General features: G+C 36.8%; 1 long non-coding RNA gene across 2 annotated transcripts in view; it reads left to right on the top strand.

The window, feature by feature from the left end:
- LOC140683647 (uncharacterized) overlaps window positions 1-20,462 on the top strand; it is a 132,155-nt gene that overhangs the window by 11,194 nt on the left and 100,499 nt on the right. For both annotated transcript variants that reach the window (XR_012054854.1, XR_012054853.1), the window contains exon 2: window positions 15,444-15,593. This is a non-coding gene — a long non-coding RNA (uncharacterized lncRNA). The remainder of the gene's footprint in view (window positions 1-15,443; window positions 15,594-20,462) is intronic.

The raw sequence follows: 20,462 nt of genomic DNA, 5'->3' as shown, positions 1-20,462 counted from the left end.
AGTATTAAATGTATTAAAATGAGATTGAATATGAAGACTGGTTATATAATAAAAAGACTTTCTTACTCAACATATCCATTCTCCTTTGGTCTCTGACTATACCCCTGCTTTTTTGAGTTGCATTCTCCTTTCCTCATATCCAACCAGTATTTGATGGGTAAAAGAAAAAAATACCTGAACAACTGGCAAAAGGAAAAAGGGAAAAATAAAGATAGCAACACTTAGTCTGTGTTTCTGTTAAACAATATGAGTTGGAGAGAATGTGTAGTGCAGGTTGTCCTGAAGGGAAGAGTTGAGAGGATGGGTTCACAGATCTGACAGATCTGTGAGGGAGGACATGTCATGCCCACAGGACAGCATGGCTGGCCAAACCACAAAGACACTCAGAGGCTTAAATTCACAAATAGAAGACCCTTAAATTTTCACAGTCAGCCTGTATATATGAAACTAGTGACTGTGGGGTGAAGATGCTAAGTAAGAGAACTAAGTGACTCCAGGACCTGAGGGAGTAATCTGTATGTGAAGGAGAAGTGAGGATGAAACTATTACTCCAATCAACACTGCAGAAAATAAAAATCTGATTTTTATACAGAAAATTGTGATTTTTCTCCCAAATTGCTCTTACTCCACAATTTTCTCTAGTTGGGATACAGCTCCTGTGATCTGAACATCATCTCTAGCATCTCTGACACCTTAGTGGAGGAAGAGCAGGTGTGTAGTTCAGCCCAGGATCCTAACAACACACAAGGAATCCTCTGAGATTTCAGACGATTTCAGATTTCAGAGTAGTGCTACAGCTTCAGCCCCAAAGCTGTCATCTGTTGTATGGAGTGAGTCCAGTTTCTTCCAAGATATTTCAAAATGGGGAAAAAACCCCCCATATCCATCCTTGGTGTCTGAGCTAGGAGTTCAGTTTTGTCTTGCTAAATTTTATGTTAGAGTAGACAAGTAGAGGGAACGTTGTGGTGACAAGTCAGGATACCTGATTGGAAAGGTAGGCTTTTCATTCATCAGCAGAGAAATGGAAGGTGAAAATGTAGCATAGCTTGGTTTTCCCCAGGGAGGTTATGCTGGGAGTGCACTGTGCAACAAAGAGAGAATGATGCATACCCCCTAAAGGAGATTTGGAGAGTTAGTAATAGGGAGAGGAAACAGCAGACAACTGCAAAAGCTACAAGTGCATTACCTGAAATGACATTGTCAAAACAAGGCTGTTTCTGCAAGACAACTGAATAAAAAACTTATTCAAAGGGTGGAACGGCAGTGTCACTGCACTGGAAATCAAATGGTACAGCTTTAACAACCAGTAAGAGAAAATAAATTATGCTAAATCTCTGGGTGAATTTAGAGGTGAAGAGAAAAAAGACAAATGTCTAAAACTATATTGGTGGAATCTCTTGTAAGTTCTGAGGAGTAAAAAGTCTTCATAGTAGCTGTAGTTTAAAGGAAACTGAGACTATACATATTCAAATATCAATAATAAAAGGAAGTTATTTATTGATTATCAAAGAGATTTTATACACATATGTTTTAACTATAATTAAAGTTATACTTTAAAAATAGTTTTTGATTACAAAGTGTGGATCTTCATTATGTTTTCAATAATTCTTATATAAAAACATTTTCAGCAAAACATTTTAATGTCACTGTTTAGACATGTGCAAGTTACTGCTGAATAGCCAGTCAACACAAATCATCTGAGCTGTGGTGATAGCCCAGGGTGACTTTGAAAAGAGCAAATGCAAAGTTGTATGACTTAGTTCAGTACTTCTTTGTCATATGCTAAGTAAATTTGATTTGCCTCATGTAAAATTGAAGGTGCCTATATAGATAGTTGCCCATTTGTAATGTGTTTAATGGTGTGAACTTTCAGTGTGAAATTGCACGAGAAAATCAGAAAAACTGATTAATCCAGTAAGTGACCTCTAATACTGCTGTCAGTGTCACAATGATCAGTTAAATTATAGTGAAAATGAAGGTGTCCTTCTACTCTTGCTACTGATTGTAATGACTTTTTCCTATACTATTTGTAATGACCCATGGTTTTTATCATTTTAGTTCTATCCTACTATGAATCTTACAACAGTTTTGCTTCCTCTTGAAAATTCTTAAAAGCTTAATCCCTAATTCTGTTAGAAATTGCTAATGATTCATGAATACTAAATCCAAACAAACTACCTGGTTTTAATTGATTCCTAATACCTCTTAAAATCAGAGGCCCATTTTCAATGGCCTTTGCAACAGAACTCTGCAATTAGAAATCCACAGAAAGTTCCCTCTTTTTCCTCAAGCTGTGTGTGTCTGTTCAAGGAAAATTGCTACACCTGCCAGCTTAAGTGTAATGACAAATATCTTTCTCTGCATATTTCGTTTCAACTAGTTTGCTCAATTCAGTATGACTTCACTGGCACGACAAGTTATACAAGTGTTTCCAGAGAGTAAGAAAGACGAGCTGTCAGGTGTTTCATGCAGGTTAACCCACCATGGCCTTACACATCATGCCTGAGTTCAGCCCTGTGGTTATTAGATAGCAATACTCTTCCTAACATCAGTGGCAGGCTGCTACATAACATGTTGCTGTTTCTCCTTTCTCTCAAGGTTATATATAATCTTACTTGATTATTTCTATTGAATAGCCTCGTAGTGATACTGTGTCATTTTAAATATGTGATTTGAGAGAAAGATCTCCCTTTTTGTCTATCAGAGCCAAAGATTTTTTTCCAAAACACCTGTGATTTCTAGGCTTCTGTTGAGAACTCTTCCCCCTCTGAATTGTACAGCCCCATGCTCAAAAGCACCACATAAGTCCCCGAAGAAATTCAGTAACTTTTTAGAAACTTCATGAGAGTGGAACAGGACAAACATGCCCAGCTATCACAGCTTCCCTTTCAAGAAATCTGAAGGATTTGGGCCAACTATTATAAAACTTGCTGCAAACTTAGTGCCTATTTGGAAAGTTTAGTCTATGGAAAACACAATAACAGATTTTGGTGTTTGCAGTGATGCTCAGCTCACCAAGAAACAACTAAACCAAATAGGAAATTTAGACTGCCATGGCTATATTAAAAAGGGGTGAAAGAGACTGGGCTGGTCAACTGAGTGGCAGGGCTTTTTATTATAACTGATAATTTGCACATTAAAATGTGTGTTCAGAACATGTTCTGTGTTCTGAACTGTTACTTATTGCTGCCGTTGACAGATCCAATGAAACAACAGTGAATATTGCTGCCATTGCTAACAGAAAAATCATACTGAGAACTTTCTGGAAGCCAGTGCATCACAGATGCTTTAACCAAGACTCCTGAATTGATCCTGAAAAGGAAAATCTGGGTCCACAGTTCTCATCACAATTATTTGGATTACTACTTGAGCAAATGCTGCTTTCATTAAATGGAAAAAAAAAAAAAAAAAAAGCGGTGCTTGCAGAATGCTCTTAAACAGATCAAAAGAAATAATGAGTTTTCAAAGAACCTCATTCTGACACCTCCAATCCATCATATCTGTATTATACTGATAATCTCTTCTCTTTTAATCAGTGATGCTCAGGAGAAGAGCAAGGAACCTGTAAATGTATGGGTGAATCAGCATCTGATTAGCTGTCTTCAAAGAACCTTTTCTATGTTTATTCAGAGAAAGTGAAATTCAAAACTTTGAATGATGGTGTTTATTGGTCTATACTTTTTTCCTAAGAGAAACACTGTTTTTAATTTTTTCCCCCACAGTACTACAGTTAAAAGCATTTCAGTTAATACACCAAGAACAGATGGACAATACTTTGGGAATCCATAGATCCTACACTAGCTTATAAGATGCAAGATACTGCACACCTGGAAAATTAAATGTAAGCTGTTTTCCAATGTGTGATCTGGCAAACAATCACTAAATAAAGAGCAAATGTCCTAAAAAAAAAAAAAAATTTTGGCAGAGACTCTTATTATCCACTTGTCCACCTGCTCTTTCTTTTCCCACCAGCCCTGAAGCAGACATACTATTGGTTGGAACTAGCTAAAACTTTGCAGAATGCAGCATCTTGTGTAGGGCTCATATCCTGGAAGGAATCAGCCAACTGCTAAGGCACTGGCTTCTGTGCTTTTGGAGTGAATATCAGCTGAATTTTCATTACTTTCTGCAGCTACTTTTGCCTTCTTTCATTCAACTTTTGATTTGGGGGCTGCCTGCTTTGCTGCCTGGACTTCTGCCACTTCAGTCCTCAGTGTCCCCTCATCCCCATCCAAACACCACAGCAATGCTCAGACTCCCTCCCCCAGTGTGGCAGAAGCTGCTCGTTGAGCTCTGCCCCCCAATGACTGCAGGGCAGCAGCGAATATGGCACTAATCTGAAATAAACTCATGACTCTGTCTAGTCTGCCCAAGACCACCCTAAATAGAGAGCTCCAGTGGGTGCCTGTGGGCCCAGATGTTTGGGGTACATCCTGCCAGTCTCCTAAGGACTGCCTGCATTTCAGGACAGCTACCAGTCAGTCATTACACCTCAGCATTATTGCTACACTCAATTGGAAGCAATCAGTCACAGCTCTGCTCACCACTATCTCATTACCAGCTCTCCTTTGATGTTCCGGAGTCAGGAGAGGATGTCTATCCTTTGTGAGCACAAATGAGCCTGAGTTACAAAAAAAAGTCACTGCTTGTGGGAATACTGGTTTGAAACCAATAATTTGAAGGATTTGCAAGTGTTCAGATTCCCACTATGTCACACAGGCCTCTCCTTGCATGCAAAATCTTAGGGTATGAAAGGGACAGCCACCCAACATTGTATGTTACAGAGGAAATCCTGGATATCAGCATGCTTCATAGATCACAGACTAGAATTTGACTTCTTATAAGTCAAGTTTTAATCAGATAGAGCTGAGTAAAGGTGAACGTGATCATCTCATTATATTAGGTGTTTGTAGAACATTTGCACATGCATATATATACATTTTAATATATACATACTTATAAAATAATTTTATACTATCCCACTGCATTTAGTGTTTATCCTCCAATACTATCACCTCCACCAGGACCAGCCCTTCCTTCATTTGGTAGGTCTCTCTGAAGTGGTTCAGGAAAACAACATAACAGAGCATATAATTTCCTTACCTTCATTTCATCTCCATGCAGATGCCAAGGTGGTGTGTAACTAAATGTCATTTCCTCATTTCTCTGGAAGTGCAGATGGGAGTTTGCTTAATCACTGTAAATTCATTCATCTGCCTTATTGATCCCTCCATCTGCAAGGAGGCTGTCAGCCATCTCCTATAAAGCTAATTGTATAATCCTTGTTCTCAGCACTGACCTTGTCCCATGTGGTGCTACATGAGGATACAAGGATGTAGGTGACATTTGCTGGTCAGGTTTGCTGTCATGCTGCTGCCTCTGACATCAGTGATGTGTTGAAGTATTTAACCAAAAAAAGAGAAAGCCTTGCACTAACATACTTGTAATTTCCACTTGGGATGTAACTGTGCCCTTTCCTGGTACAGCTGACAATAATTATACAGCTGTGCATACAAGTACAGATGTAGGCTGAGGAATGGATGTGCATTGAAGGACTGATGTGCATATGAACACGCCTGATATTGGTTCAGCTATGCAAACCTTGGTGAGTACATTTCTGCAACTGCTGAACTGGTGTGGCCGGACACTTCTTATTTTGAAAATAGTTTGGTCAGACATTGTTTTAGAAAAGCAATTATAAGAGAACCATTTATAATAATCTGATGCAACATTTTTTGTTGCTTGTGGCCACAGAACAATGCAGGCATACATCAATTTGTGGAGGAACTGTCTAAATTACCAAAAGCTTTAATGAACTAGGTAACAATTGGTGTTTGAGGCATATAGACTTGCAAATGAAAATAAATATGAATCCACATTTAAATTTTTTCACTAAATTGCAGGTTCAAATGTTTAACTTCTAAACCTCTGACTGCTTGTCTTTTTGACTACCATCAAAACATTAGCATATTTGTCTGTAATAAGTTGTGCCCACAAAACTGTAATGCCTCTTTCTCTTTTTAAAACAGGCACTAAATGTAATTATATGTATTACTCTGTAGTATCACACAACAGTTTTTCATCTCAAGTTATGTGAACGTTCTTCACTCATCTGTGTATTAAATCACAATTTTAGTCAACATTAACTTTCCTTTCACTGGTAATATTTATTTTTATTTTTGTGCTTCAGTGTGAAAAGACAAGCATAGGCTGTATTAATTAAAATCCCTAATGACTAATAGCAGCTGCTGTGAGGAGTGGTTAAAGACTCTGGATTGGTCTAGTCTAGAGAAAAGGAGGATGAGTAGAGGTCTCATCACTCTCTGCAGTTTCCTGAGGAGGGAAAGTGGAGAGGGAGGTGATGAACATTTTTCCCTGGTATCCAATGACAGGACACAAAGTGTTCAAAGTTTTGTCAGGACAGGTTTAGGCTGGACATTAGGAAGCATTTCTCCACCAAGAACTGGTACCACATTTCTTTACCATTGGAACTGGTTTGCTTGAGAGAGAGTGGGTGCCCCAAGGCTGTCAGTGTTTAAGAGGCATTTGAACAATGCCCTTAGTAACATGCTGTAACTGTTGGTCAGCCCTGAAGCCACTGGGCAGTTGGACAAGATGATCTTTGTACGTCACTTCCAACTGAACTTTTCAGTTCTAGTCTATTCTACTCTATACTAATATTTCTGACCAATAGGAACCGTTGCACTTTACTAGTCAACTTCACTTCTCATGATCTTTTAGAAAGCAGAATTTCAAAAATATAATGGGGCTGAAAAGCTTGGAGGTGAACAGAAATTAGTGACTGACTGGGTGCTGGCTGAGCCTTAGTCTCTGACATGCTGGTGAATTCTCAGTTACAAATCATCTCTTTATTTGTTTCTTTATTATAAAATGGAAATAGCAAGTGAAGTCACAAACACCCTGCCCCAAATGAAATTTTAAAACCACGTAGGCTTTTGTCTTCAGATTGTTGCTCTCTTTTCTATAGGTTCTGAGAGGTGAATACAGAGGTTGGAAAAGGCAGTAGGAAGATTTATTACCTTTCTCCAGATCTCAACAAGAATAGGGAAGAGGAAACAGCAATCAAATATGGGTAAAAGCCATGGGAAATCCAAAATCATTTAGTTGCTACAAAAGTATAAAAGAGATACTGGGTCAGGGTAAAGAATGTTGTCTGGTTCAGCTAGTTTTGTATACCTCTAACAAGAAAGTATGGGCAAACAGCTGGTTCAAGAAAGCAAGAGAAAGGGAAACTATTATGCCTTAAGAATATGTATGTGCACAATTTCTGCTATGAAAGTGAATTATTTAGTCTATATTTCCCATGATTCTCTATTATTCCGTATTTCTCTATAAGTCCTCACTAAGATTAGCTATTTGTGTGTTTTCTCTTCTTTCCCCTTTCTACCAGCATGGGTAAGGATAATTCAATCCACACTGTGTGTGGATTAATATTCAGATGAATAGGCAACTGATTTTATAGGTTACCATTAAATGTAACCTATTGAAATCATAAACTAAAAATTCAGCTGCATAAATCTGTAAAGCTTCATCAGTTTATATTGGCTGACACCAGCTGAACATTGAATTAATATTAACTGGAGAGATAGAGTTAATAAAAATCTGAGAAAAAAAAAATCTGGACTCTCTAACGACAATGGGGAACTGGAAGGTTTACTTTAACATCCTATCTATTAATAATAATATTGTGCAAGCTAGATAATATTTGCTAAGCTAAGAGGATTAAAGAGAAAGAAATACTGACTTCATGCATACACTGAATACTACAGAACAGGGAAAGCTAGAATAAAACAGAGAGTAAATGAACTATTGGAATATTGGTGAAAAATCTCTATTAGACTGATGGGCACTCTTCTGAATCACTCTTCTCAGATGTGTCCTTCTACTTACAAATAAAGAGATCTGTACTCTTTCAATCTTATGTGTTGTTTCTTAGGTATGTAACTGAAAATCAGAAAAGCTTGGGTAACTGCAGAAATAACAGTGCAGAATTTAAAAAAAAGTGGAAAAAATTACAAATGTATTTTGTTGACTCTGCTTGGACACCATGTGCCCACCAAAGCTGCTCTATCACTGCCCTCCTCAACTGGGCAGGGGAGAAAAAACATAATGAAAAGCTTATGGGTGAAGAAAAGGGCAGGGAGAGATCAGTCACCAGTGACCATTTTAGGTAAAGCAGATTCCACTTTGGGATATTATTTTACTCTATTAACAATCAAGTCAGAGTAATGAGAAATGTATTAGATACTAATGTTATCTTTTTATCCTGAATCAGCAGACTGTGTTCTGAGGTATATTTGATCCTGTTAATAAAATTCATGACATCTATTCTTAAAATTACCTAATGCTGGGGATTTTTACTCTGTAGAAAGTTATATGTAGTAATTATCTGTATAATAATAATAATAATAATAATAATAATAATAATAAAAAAAAAAAATAATAATATAAACAAGAAAAGCCCACAAACATAAAGGCTGTCTTTTACTCTTTTTTTTTTTTCTTTCTTCTTAAAAAATTGTCTTTTTTTTTTTTTTTTTTTTTCTTCTCCAAAGAAGCTCCTCTGCACTTTTGTGCAATATTAGTTTCGGGAAAGTCAGACTGAGCATGATTCAAATGCATTGATTTCTACAGAAACTGTAATAATTCTCTTAGGCCAAAGACCCGGAAGACTGAAAGCAACTATTTCAATGAAAACTTTGTTCTGGCAAAGAGATCTTCAGCCTTCAGATAAGCACAAATATAGATTCTGTCTCAAAGAGTAAAATGCACTGGGAAAGAGGGCTCTGTTCTTGCAGAATCATGTTTCCTGCATGGGTATTTGCTGTTCTGAATTGAGAAGCAGCTTCTGATGAATAGACTCTGGATTTAAATCAGATTCACTGATTCTCTTACCTTGGTTCTGAGTATGTTCATAGAAAGAGAACAAAATTCAGGAAAACCACCAAGGGAATATATTAATTTCTTTTCTTTCTATCCCAAGAGAAATTCTATGCAGTTATTTCTTAGTTCAGAAAAAATAGCATAACTCAAATCCTTTTGCTATAACCTACAATTGCAGAATGTCAATCTAAGAATTTTTAGGCAATTTTAAATGAATGCTATTGAAGTGACTATTCAGTAGATGAAGAATAGACATTTTAATTTCAGTTTTAGTAGGAGTGTGACATAAACAAAGCTCTCTTTCAGTATTTTCCAACAATATTCTTTTAATCTGTAATGCATTAATATTGTGTGAGCTAGTAGTCTAGACTAGTCGGCAGTATATAAAAGAGAGTAAATTGTGCTGTGGCTGCAATCAAACCTGATTAAGTAATGCTTCTGCATAGCATAATTTCACCACACTTGGAAAGAACAGCTAAAAATGCGTCTGTTGAGAGAAGCTCTCTATTGTAACTCTAGAGGCGATCTGGTATTTAGCAGTGAGAGTTCCAGCTTCCAAGGATAACTTCAGTTCCTCATACGATAGAGTCTTCAGCAGATCAGTGGTAAAACTCTCCTCCTAATGTCCAGAGGGTGCACTAGGAGAGAAAATTGTCCATGTGCCAAGGACTCTGGGATGGCCAGTCCTTTGGAGGCTATTCATGGATACAAGCTAAAGCTCAGTCACTCAACCACTTTGGCCATCTGGAGAAGGAATCTTGAATCAGAAACCTATATGAACTCCCCAGCAGCCCCATTCTATAGGTGGTTTCCAGCCAACACTGTGGGGAATAGTCTCCTGTACAGAACAAAAACATATGTAGGGATCAGTTTCCCGCATCTTCTCCCCCGTGCCTGAACCACAAAGGATATGATATTACTGTCCCAGGCAAGGAGCCTACAGTTTTGAGCTCAAGCCAGAGAGGTTTACTCTTTTTACTTGGAAGATACTCAGCTCAAACTCAATTTATCAACTAAAATTGCACAGTCGTTGAGTGAATCTGGAATAAATGTACATTTCTTATCCACATAATTTACAGCTTATATGGTATTCTCTGCTTTTAGTATTTTCCTGCCATGCTCAATTAGATGTCTTCCACCACCCACTTTGAAAGTGTCTGTCTTCCAGAAGTGTATGAAAACTTCTATACAAAACCCATAAACTATGTATGCCCAAGGTTTTGGTTTGGGTTTTTCTTTTTTTTCAGAATGCCCATAAAAGCTCACTTAAATAAATAAAATATCAATTATAAAAATGCTCAGAGAGCAATATTTTTTTTTGAGATGTAGTATTTAAAATGAATTGTGCCTGTATTGCTATTTAGCCTGAGGCACTTAGCAGCATTTAAACAATTCCATGTTCCCACAGAACTAAATGCATCTTCTACCATTAATTATAGTAACAGTGATTGATTCTTTGCCCTCAGTGCCTGTGGGAATACTCCCAGGTAATTTTAGAGGATGTGGGACTGGGGCTCAAATTAACTGTTCAGCGAGATGACCATCTCCAGAGTTGTGAGTGATCAATTGCATGAATCTCAGTGTGCTCTTGTTGCAGCATAGAAATAAAGGTGACTTTCCCATGTCCTACATAAGAGGAGGATGAAATCTCTGTGCTTGTGTACTTCTCAGTACACACAAGCAAATTAAGCTTATGGAACTGATCCTATGCATCAAATGTGGCTAGCCCTGGCATTGATAAATGTAGTCCCACACCTCTAAATAACTCACGGCCAGTTCAGAGGTTGCTAGAGGCTCCTCTAAAAATGCATTTCATAACAGTGTTTCAGTCACTGAGGCCAAGTTGTGCTGGCCTTTTTAATGAACAGCAAATTTTCCTGAGTAACAACCATGGAACAGCAAAGTAACAGCAACAGACTGGTATAACTGAAGACAAGCATGGACATTCTCTTTTGATTTGGGCAGTGGGGTTAGCAAGCAGTTCCATGGTAAAGCAGACATATTTTCCTCTTTTGGTTTTTTACTATGGTACTTGTAGTCATAAATAAGAGAATCATTGTTTGGTCTCTTGTGCTAAAAACTATTATGCATAAACCAGTAGATTTTTAATGGAGAATTATTAAAATTGAAGTAAATTATTATTAAATCAATCAGAATGCAATCAGGCTGAATTATTGATTATTATAGCTTTGCTTTTCAGGCATGTGCCACCTTTTTAAAAAGCAAGTTATTAATAATTATTATATTAAGATGTTGCTAGAAATAATTTGTTTCTATTGTGTTACAGTGATATGAACTAAAGTATTTTTGCTAGGATTCTCTAAGCTAAAGTAGTTCAATTACTAAGAAACCCAAAACTGGCATCTCAGTAAATCTATTGAGTTATTATTCTGAATTTCTTTCTCAAATTCAGTCCACTCCAACTATAATGAATGCTCTTCCATTCCTAATACTTCTACCAAAACATTACACAATATTCCATGTGTGAAACTAATTTTCGCATTTGCTACTAGCAATCTTTTGAAAAGTATTCAGCAGCTCAAATAAGCAGGGTGATCTCTAGAACGACCTTTCAAAAGTACTTAGATTTAAAAATCAGAAATGTCAGATATGTCAGAAAACCATGATAGATATTTAAATAATAATTTAAAAAATTAGTAGATATCAACCCCTTTGTACTTTGGATGAGTATTACCTTGTGCTTGGTACTGTGAATTTAAGTGGAAATTAAGTTCTCAATAGGAGGCCACAACCATTACTGTAGGGTATGGATTTTAACACAATAAAATATCTTTTAATAAACACCTAAGTTATAGGTTATCACAATTCTATTTCGCAGTCTTTTAATGTGTAGCATAGACTTGTTTCAGTATGGAAACAACTGTCTGCTTCCAAAGAACTGCAGAGAAATCCCATGAAAACTGCAATTATAATAACTATAAGGAATTAAAATAGCTCTTGGGCACTTTTTGTTATTGTTGTTTTCAGTTGTCAAGGGAAAAAACTGAACAAAGCAAAAGAAAGATGTGCTCCCAGCAATAGGGAAAGCATGTAAAAGGATCCTGTAAACAAGCTGACAACAATTCATTCAGGGTTATGCATTTACAAGTGAAAAAAACCAAAATGTATGTCTGAAAAAAAGTAAGGCAGGGCAGTATGAGGTCTCCAGCTTGAAATGTCTTGTGGGAGCTGCAAAGAGACTTGTAGCAATAAACCTTTACTATGATTAACTAATGGTAGCTGAAAAGACAGATTTAGAGATGGTAGAAAAGTAGATACTTTCCTATTAATAGCCACAATACCACCTGAAGAGAGAATATGTTTCTCTTGCCATCAGAAGACCAAAAACTGCTGGAGTGTTTTATGTTAAGAAAGATTGATGGATTTTCTTGCCATGGACTCTACCAGCTGCTTCTTATTTCAATGAAAATTACTAGAAGCAGTGAGACAGACAATTAAAGACCTGTTGTGGTTCCTTTATCTTAGTGGTAATCTCAAATAACACCTGAGGTTATTTTTGCACAAACCACTAAGAGCAATCCTTTCTGGACCTGCACGGACAAGACCTGGAGACACAGAATCATCCTTTTAAATAGTCTGCTATGAAAAAAAAATTATTAGCAGAGACCTTTTACTCTGTGTGTGAGACAGGGAGAACAGTACTTCAATGGAGCTCTGGCCACTGCTTCAAAACAGCTTGAGTTTTGGAGCAGGCCAGTAGGGCATCAGGCAGGATGCTGCTTTTTGTAGAGAAAGCCTGCTTTCTCTATATATATGTGTTGCACTGTTATGATTTTAGTTGATTTGATACCACTGAAAACCTGCAACTAGAAGATCAAACTTTTGGTGACTACTTAGAGGAACTTTCAATACAGAGAATTGTATGTTTCTAATCTACCAAGTCAAATGGATTTGCTAGGGACACCAGGGAAAGTTCAGTTTAAACCCAAATGAGAGCAAAAAGTATGTTTCTTTCCTTCAAAATCATTACTAGATTGTAAACCTTCCTGAAGGATATTCTTGCCTTAGAATATAATATGCTTTCCCTTTCAAGGTCCTCTCACTGCTTAGGAAGTACTGTCATCTTCCTCTGGCCAGCCCAGCTCCTCGCTGACCATCCCCTCAGCCCATGATCACTTCCTAGAACTGTCCCTCACACTCTTTCTTGCTAAGGCTTGCAAAAATATTTTCAGGCCTTATGTTTAAGATCAGGCTCCTTTCAAACTGTCAGTATATCCCCATGCAGGACTTGTCAGTGTCTCCCAGATGCTCCATCATTCAAAAATGTGCTCTTCTGGTAGCGTCACCACAGCACTGACAGCAGCTGTATGCAATGAGGTTTGGAGAGATTCACAGGCTAGATTTACACTGCTGAGGTCCCCATCAAGGCTAGATTTAAGCACTCCTCATCCTTCACATCCAGCTTTCTAAAATGGTAAGACTAAAAAAGGTGGTGTGAGGTATTTTAAGAATCCTTTTAACAGATGTTGGGAAGATAAATGCACAAGGCTTTGGTGATGTACAGTTATGTGCACAGTGAAAGGTCAAGAGACAATAGACATAATAAGGATTGAATAAGGAAAAATTTTCACAATGAGTTAAGTCCTAGAAGAGGTAGCCCAAAAATCTGTCAAGTCTATGCTGGAGAAACACCAATTCAATAGACAAGGTCCTGGGCATCTTGATCAGCTTTCAAGTTAGTTCTGCTCAGAGTAAATCCTGCCCTATGTGACCTTCAGAGATCTCTTTTTTCAGCCTTAATTATTTCTGTGACTCTGATTGTACAGTTGATTCTCTGCTTCACTTTTCCAATGAACCATTGATTCCAACTGGTGGCTATATTTCACAGAATCACAGTTCTTGAAAGATCATTCTTTGATAAGACAGAATTTTGGGAAAAGGCATGTATATTAAAAAGTAAATGCCATGCTTTTTTTCTGTCACTGAAGTCATAGGCAAAAAAAGGGCATAAGAAGAATTCCTTTTGTTTTAATAACATGTTACTAATAGCACTTCACAAAAGTCTTGTATTTCATAAAAATCACAGAAATTATATTAAATAAATATTAAGTGGAATGAAAATGAAAGGAATGAAAATATTAAAGTTCAGCCTTTCATCCAGACTGAAGGTGCTGCTGTACTTTGTAAAGTTTTGATAGATGACTGAATGAAAAGTGATTGTACAAGAACCTTTTATTATGGTTATACAGTGACTCTGCTACTTTTCAAATATAGTCAGATGTAAAGCAAAAAAAGAATGTCTTTCTCCTCCTAACTGCCAGCTCTTCAAACTCTTCTTGAAGTTCAAGAGGTTTCATAATACAACATGGCAAATAATAAAGAATCTGGCTGATGTTTTCAGGGCAGTGAAGTGGTTTTTCTGCTCGGACCACACTGATTTTAGCAGATGACATCCTTAGAACTCCCTGCTTTACCTCATTGAACTGTTCATTTCATACTGCATCAGGCAAAAGAGACTCCAGCTGTGTGAGAGAACCAATGACTTCATGGCACTACATGAACACAAACCTAATTGAAGCCTACATTTATCACTGTGCTTTAAACCACCAGCAGTAACGGACCAAACAATATCTTCCTTTTGTGCCTTCTCTGTTCTCATTTGGTGAAATCTGTCCACAGTTTGATTTACTAAGACCAAACTTAAAGAGATGTTAATGATTTAACCCACCATATCTGGGAAATTTAAAATTAATATATTTGCATACGTCCTGCTTAAGGAATTTTGACCACCTCACAGTCAGAAGTATGCCAGTGCTACTAAGCATGTGATTCAGTGTGAAGACAAGGAACAAATAAGTTGATAAATATACTTTTTCCCTGTTATCTTCCCTGTGTGAATTGCATTTAAGTTAACAGTTGAGTCACATTCTACAATCATTCCCCTAATTTTAAAGTAGTTTGGGGACTCAGCTGGCACATGAAATCTAGAAACACACAATTAAGTTTGAATAATGGCACCTTCTTATATCAACACAGCTCATTATTTAATACTATCAAAACATCAGTTTTAATTACATCTGAGTAGCTAGCAAAAAATGTCATAGATTTTCTTTTTCTTTCTATTATCTCTGCTAAGTGCCCCTTCTTTTTCAAGTGTGTACACATACTGCCTGAACAATGCAGTTTCTCTGACTGTGCCTATAACCCGATTTAGTTACATTTGTGCTTTATATCAAATAAATGTGAGTAAACCTAGTTGTGAATTCCTACATGTGAACATTGGAATTGTCTGAATGACTAGCAAACTTCCTTATACACAGCTAACAACATTACTTCAACAGGATGGGGAAAGTACAGGCTTGCCAAGGCAAAGGTTTTTTGCTGTATATTCAGTGCAATTAACAGAAAGTAGAGACATTGCCCTATACTGCAGGATATGATAATTACACAGCACTTTAGCTGGAAAACTTTTCTGTTGGGCAACTCAAATTCCACTGACAAACTCTAGAGTGCGCTTGAGCCAACTTTAATTCCTTAAAGTTCCCTGGACAAAACAGGAATCATGTTCATGTCTACAGCCTGAGGAAGAAAGATCAGCCACCTCCAGAGGGCAAGTCAGATTACTTCAGTGTGAATGACTGCAAGACATGGCTGTGGCAGTGTGGAGAGAAGCTGGAGCAGTCCATCTCTCTTTAGCAACTATAGAAGGAGCTACAGGACCACATTAGGTAAGATGTCTATGTTTTACACCATTCAAAGCACATGAAAAAACCTTGTACTGAGAATACAGCCAGTGCATTCACAGCTGAGACAGGTGTTCTTCAGAGCAGTGCCCTTCTCCTCTGCTGCCAGGCCCAGAAATGAGAAAGGTAAGTTCATTTATTCAGCCTGGCAAAGAGAAGGCTCTGGGGACACCTAATTGCAACCTTCCAGTACTTAGAAGGGGTTACAAGAAAAATAGAACTTTTTTACAGGGCCTGTTGCAATAGGACAAGAGATAATGTTTCTAAACTAAGGTAGGGTCAATTCAAAATTCATACAAGGAAGAAGTTTTTTACATTGAGTGTGATGAACACTGGAATGGGTTGCCCAGAGAGGTGGCAGATGCTCCATCCTGGGAAACATTCACGCTCACATTAGATGAGGCTGTAAGCAACCTGATCTACTTGAGGATGTCCCTACTCATTTCAGGGGGATTGGATTAGATGACCTTTAAACTCAAACCATTGTATGATTCTAGAACCAAGGGATACTTTCTTACTAATGAATGCTTTCTTGGACTTCATTCTGTTGAACAGGCCCAAACAGAGCGTTTCATGCTTCCTTATTCCACCTGAAAAGTGCCAGGGGGTGAGAACATTAGAAAATTAGAAGCCTCAATTTCATATCTGCCCTGGAAGGTATTAATCATCTATTTTCAGAGTCCAATAGCATTCATAGAATAGCACTTTTGAGATTTACTATATTGTTCTTTACTTTGTTCTTCAGTAGGAAATTACCTACTGCAAATATTTTGAAAAAGAGAAGAAACTATTTATTGAGTTTGGTCAAAAATATTGGTAACAATTAGTGCAGGAGCCACTGCTGTGTTTGAGTTCCTACAGTCCGTACTAAAGCCTGTTATGTTACTACATCCTAAAGAGTCTAGAGATCTATGCTAAAGGAAATCTCCAATTTTTATATCCTTAAAACTAACACAGATCAATTTTACCCCAGAAACAGATTGACTATTACACTGATGAGTAGATTATACAATTTTTTTGTTAAAATTTGTTGCTTTCTATGCTGAATTCTAGCTGACATATACAGGCGTCTATCCAGTGTCAAAGGGCATACAGGTAAATGCAGGTGATCATACTTTTTCTTGAAAACTTAGGCAAGTCTACAAGTAGCATGTTGATCTGACAGTGCTGCCTAATTTATCCTTAAACATTTTCATACAGTGGAATATAAATGAGACCCTGCAAGACAAATATTTGTTAAAAAATATTCATATTGCTTCATTGTCAGCCAAAAGAGAGATTACTAGTTGTTGAAATCAGACAAAACTCCCACTCATAACTCTTGGCTGGAAAATATGTATAGATTTGCTCTACTGAAAAAGGCTTGCTGTCAAATCAGCAGATGAACACAAGATTTCAACGAGATAAGGCACTCACCTTTCTGGGCCTTTGTTTAGTGATATACTGACGGTATTATCAATGAGCCTATTGCTATTTGCTGCCTTGCAATTAATCTCTGAACTTGTTAATTTTCTGATTAAACCAATAATTTCTCCTTTAATAGTAAGGTTCTGGCTCTGGAATCCCACTCCAATGAGTGAACCACAGCAAAATTAATAAAACCAACAGACCATACCCCAGTGGTCCTCAGATTGCAAGATGTTAATCTCCAGTGATTTACAGAAAACTTTCTTACAGTCTCTGACATTAAACAATCTAAAGTGAGCAATGGCATTCTCCAGAATAATCAGGGTGCAGGAAAATAGACTGACTTATGGCTGAGCATGCACCTGTGTCTCTTGCTTTCTCTGAGAAGGACTCCCCAAACAGCTGCTCTGATTAGAAGCCAGTAACAAATGTAGGACTCTTATTTTCTCCTCTGTTTTTAACTTTGCTGCTCATTTACACATTGTGCATATTAGTAGCTTGTTATTTTAATAGTTATCACATAAGAAAGAATGAAGTGCGTCATGTGTTATGTGTTCAGTGCTTTTGAGAAAAAAAAAAGAACTTTGTTTGCTTTGGCAACTGCAACTCCAGTAATTTGTCGGAACAGGAGATGGTAATCTAACAGCATATGGCTGCAGATATAAATACAGATCTAGAATTATATGCAGACACACTATACATTAAAATGAGAAACATTTCATGGGCAGTTGGTCACAGTGATAATTCCAAAATGCAGGATTTAGTTACCGTTCTCAAGTATTTATCCCTTACTATTCACAGTATTTTGTACTCTCAAATCCTTATTGTACTCTAAATTTATCTGGAAGATGGCAGATGACCAAATGCATCCCTAACTGCTCAAGGCATGCCATTTTCCTCAGATGCTTCTTATTATACCATGTTAAGAGCAGAATGAGACAAAACTATATGGTATGCTTAAATATGCTCATGATTTATCTGTACCATTAGTTTTCAATAGAGAGAAGAAAGTGACAAGTCTCCATTAACTCCTAGGGAGAATTATGGCTTAAGGAATGTTATTTAAAGTTCTTCATAATTTGAGTCCTTGCTTACAAAAAAGACTCTTATATACAAAGAAATAAGCAAAAGCAATGGAGGTTCTTCAGTCTTGAGCACTTTTGGAGTCAGAAGGTTTTGATGAAGGATAATAAGAGGAAGGCACCCAAGGGTGTTATATGTATTTCAAATTTAGCTCTTTAATTTAAATCAAAATAAATTTTGCTTCACTACTTTCTTGAAAAAATGTCCTATTTTTCAATTAATAAAATTTGAAATCAGGATAATTTACCCTCACTTCTTTAAGTTTCCCTGTTGCTGAGCTGTCAGATTATTTCTGGTTTTTAGACTGATTGCTAAATTACCATACTAATATGTATAGGATCAGCCTACACAATGGTGAATGTTGCTTCAAAAAAAAAAAAAAAAAGGCAACAAAGCAACCTCTCAATTTCCCTGATGAAAATTAAATCTTCATTCCTTAAATATTTGGATATCAAAATATAGCCATCACCTGTGTGCACTCTGGGAGGTGTAAGTAGCAATGTTTCATGGGGAGAACTGGAAAAAAACAAAAAAAAATCAGATTTGCTTGGAGTAAGTAGGGGAAAAAAAAGATTAAAAAAAATTAGAAGTGAGTTCTCTGCTCATGTTTATCTGATTATTATCAGGGCTGTTACTGGGATCATTACTGCTGTTTACTTGCTGCTGTGCTGAGGCAGTTAGGCACATGGATGCAGTAATGAAGAATGGCCCTGCAGTGTGAGAACACATTCCTGACTAAATTTACCATTAAGCATAATCTCAAGTACTACTGAGATATACATTATTTCAAGTATACCAAAGGGGGAAAAAACAACGCCAAACCTTAGATTTTCACAGCATGCAATGTAATAATCCTATGCCATTTTAAAATGCTTTTAAAGTGTCTTGCTGATCAAACAGCAAAAGTATCTACGGAAGTCATCAGTAATTGATACTTTAACAGGTATGGTCCAACTGATAAAATTTTATTTTGGACCAAGAACCAACTCTAAACTCAAAAGAAATTATAAAGACTTAAAAGGATACAGTAATCTCAATTAGTGACACCAAACAACAACAAAATAGAAAGGAAATTACATACAGAAATACAAATATTTTTCTATTATGAATCTTTTCTTAAAATAACTAAACAGATCAGGGTAATGAATAGCAGCTATCTTTTGTTGCTGAGGGATTTTTGCTTCCTTATGTTATTTTGCAGATGTTAGTCACTAATGCAGTAATATGGAAGAGTATGAATTAGCTTTCAAACCTATGATACATGTCAGAGTGATCTGTCATTGTTTTTAATCAGATGGTTTTAAGAGAAAGAAGCAAAACTTGAGTCGCAATTCTTGTTTTATCACTGCTGAAGTATGAGGTGATTTTTATAAGCCTGACTTGCCAATCTGACCTTGAAAACTGTTTTATTCATTAACCCTCTGTTGACAAAAGAAATACTGATCTAGTAGGAAGGCAAGTCTTGACTTTTCTTTACTAGGAAAGGAAAGATTAAGCAATCCATAATGCCACTGTCAAACTGTAAAATGAGTTCAACAGGATGCAGTAGAAACATGTTGCATGAAATGTTTTTCAGACCTTAGGCATTAATAGCAGAGTCTTCAAGCTCATTCTGAATGAATTTTGATTGCTGCAATAAAGATAATATCTCTCTTCATATAAAGGCAAGAAGTGGTACACTGACACTCTGTGAATAGATTTTTGTTGACAATAAATAAAATCTAAATATCCATAAATCCAGAAAACAATGGAAGACCTGTGGAGAGCACCTGATTAAGTCCAGTGTTTTAATTTAAATAAGGAAATAAAAAATATTTCCAAATGGTCCCAAGTTTTGATTTTTATAATGCATTCCCAGAATTTCCAGTATACAGATTGCTTTCTTTTATTTTACACAGAGAAGGATCATGTCTAAACATTTACAATAGCCATTATTTATGTAAAGCCATGGATAAGTTTACAAATGTCATAACCAGCAGTAGATACTCAGGTTATTTGATATGTATTATAAAGGCATTATTTAGTTTGGTTAGACTGTGACATTCATCACAGAATCCAGGTGCCTTACAGCTGCTCAGAGAAACATTTGTTAACAACTGGTGTAGTTCAAAAGAGTTGGTTCAGAGCAGAGATAATTTGTTGGTATGCCAGACACAGCTCTTGGAAATTAACCCTCATGACCAAAATATATGGATTAAATGCATGCAAAAATTAAGAGATAACTGGGCATGAAAAATATTAAAACTTAAATTACTTATACACTTTACTGTTACCATACTGCAGAAACTAGAAAATTCGAGACAAAAAGTCCTTTTCCAAGAAGGACACATACTACTGCTTTACCGGAGTCCAGCCCTTGGGACC

Source organism: Taeniopygia guttata, chromosome 3 (genome assembly GCF_048771995.1).
Source record: "Taeniopygia guttata chromosome 3, bTaeGut7.mat, whole genome shotgun sequence".
Classification (NCBI taxonomy): Eukaryota; Metazoa; Chordata; class Aves; order Passeriformes; family Estrildidae; genus Taeniopygia; species Taeniopygia guttata.
The sequence above is the reverse complement of the archived record's forward strand: the minus strand, read 5'-3'. Positions and strand labels throughout refer to the sequence as shown.